Source organism: Rattus rattus, chromosome 10 (genome assembly GCF_011064425.1).
Source record: "Rattus rattus isolate New Zealand chromosome 10, Rrattus_CSIRO_v1, whole genome shotgun sequence".
In the NCBI taxonomy this organism is placed as follows: Eukaryota; Metazoa; Chordata; class Mammalia; order Rodentia; family Muridae; genus Rattus; species Rattus rattus.
This window is the reverse complement of record NC_046163.1, coordinates 64,290,268-64,292,458: the sequence shown is the minus strand read 5'-3', so window position 1 is coordinate 64,292,458 and position 2,191 is coordinate 64,290,268.

Here is a 2,191-nt window from a genome sequence, read left to right as displayed (position 1 = left end):
TTGTTGGGGGGAGGACGATAATGGGGGGAGGATGGGGAGGGGAACACCCACAGAGAAGGGGAGGGGGAGGGATTGAGGGATGTTTGCCAGGAAACCAGGAAAGGTAATAACAATTGAAATGTAAATAAGAAATACCCAATTTAATAAAGATGGAGGGAAAAAAAAGCATCCCACTCAAGTGCACTAGGCCGGCCCGTCAACTTTTATAGAGACTAAACAACTGGTGTTGCTTTGGAGGCAAATCCACAAACGGATAACGCGATCACCTGACCATTGCAGACTGAGCGAACGAGATAAAATAGTGAACCAGGTTCATCAGTTTAAGCTACTTGAAATTAGGTTTAAAAAATCTGTTAGTTTTTTTATCTGAAGAATTCCATCTTGGGAATATTCTGCTATCTTACAGAATGCGGATTCTTTTCTACTATCAACTCTCATGCCTTTTCACTACCTCCGGTTTCAAATCATGTGAGCAATATTTCATACACTGCGACATGGCCTGTTTTCCTCACAAACATTTTTAAGACAAGATCTCTCTCTCTCTCTCTCTCTCTCTCTCTCTCTCTCTCTCACACACACACACACACACACACACAGAGAGAGAGAGAGAGAGAGAGAGAGAGAGAGAGAGAGAGAGAGAGAGAGAGAGCTTTGTCTGCTTCTTTGTTTTCCAGAGACACGGAGGCATGGAGTTGGGTGAGTGGAGAGGTGGAGAGGCTTTGGGAGGAGTTGGAGAAGGAGGAGAAAGAGGAGTCAGGGGAAGGGAAACCATGGTCAAGAGAGACAGTAGGAAAATATTTATTTTCAATAAAAATTCATCTTCCATTAAAAAGAAAGCACAGGGTTTGCCTTAGCCCAGCTGTCCTCTGACTCACTAGCCAAGGACGATGCTGAACTTCTCTTGCCACCTCATCCCAAGTGCTGTGACTACAGACACCACCCATGCCACCAAGCCCAATTATGAGGCTCCAGTAGGTAGAATCAAGGTCTCTGTCAGGATAGGCAAGCACTCTCCCAACTGAGCTACAACCTCAGCCTAAATCCAGCTCAGGCTGGCTCCAAGTCATGATCTTCTTGCCTCGGTTTCTACACCTCTTCCTACTGGCGTGCACCACCATATCCACTTGTGATATTAAATAAGCGTTAACCTTACAGATAACACCACAGTGAGGACAGATTGTTGAGATAGATTAAGTATCAATATATTAAGCTCATCCATTAACATTTTAAATTCTGTCACTTGACATGTTTTACAATGCTGAGAGTTTCGTGTCATTTTTTCCTAGATATGAGATTATATGGTTATTAAAACAGTTGACAGGCTTTGAAGCCTCATCTAAGAAGACCTAATGGTTAATGCTCTGGTGCACGGTGGGTGCCCAGAATTAAATGAATTAGACAGTTGATACTGAGATTTAGCAAATTTAATTTTTACTTCCCATCACTCCCTGAAAGTCTGCCAACACACCACTCCTATTTAACTCACTGATGTTTGCCTGGAATGAAGCTGGACCTTGGTTTTGAAAGCAAGATGTGGGTGGGATGTGCTATCTTCCTTTGTGTCTTCACACTATTTCAGATAAGGTTGATCACCATTGCCTGCTTCCAGGTCTCCCAAGAGCAGTGCAGCAAACAGGAACTCTTGGCTCTGCTCTCCTCAATCCCCATATCTATGCCGATGGTCAGTCTAGGCATAGAAAACAGAATCTGGGTTATTTCTGTCTCTGGAAAATTCCTAGTTACCAATTCACAGGAACTTCTACCCAACTTCCTCTCAACACGGCCTCCTACACACTCCACAGCTGTCCAATAGTTATAATGAAAAAAATAATAAACAAAAATCCAGCCTCTTGTCTGATTCTCTCCACAGACTGGGAACTGAAGGGCGCCACCCAATCACTCTGTAGAGCTGCCCCTTGGTTGGTCCCCACCATCCTAGCCCAGCCTCAAGCTACTGGTCCCCATAAGGGGTTTCTATGACATTATCATCTCTCTGGAGAGATGAACCAATCAGAACATAGACTTCTATGACCACCAGTTTGCCTAGATGTCAACAAAGATCAGATCTTGTCAAGCAGTTTTGCTATAACAAAATACTATGAACTCGGTGGTTTATTGTGGAAGATCTGTTGTCTGGCAAGGGTCTGCATGTTGGTTCATAGTGTCTTCTTGTATCTAGGGTTGATGAAAA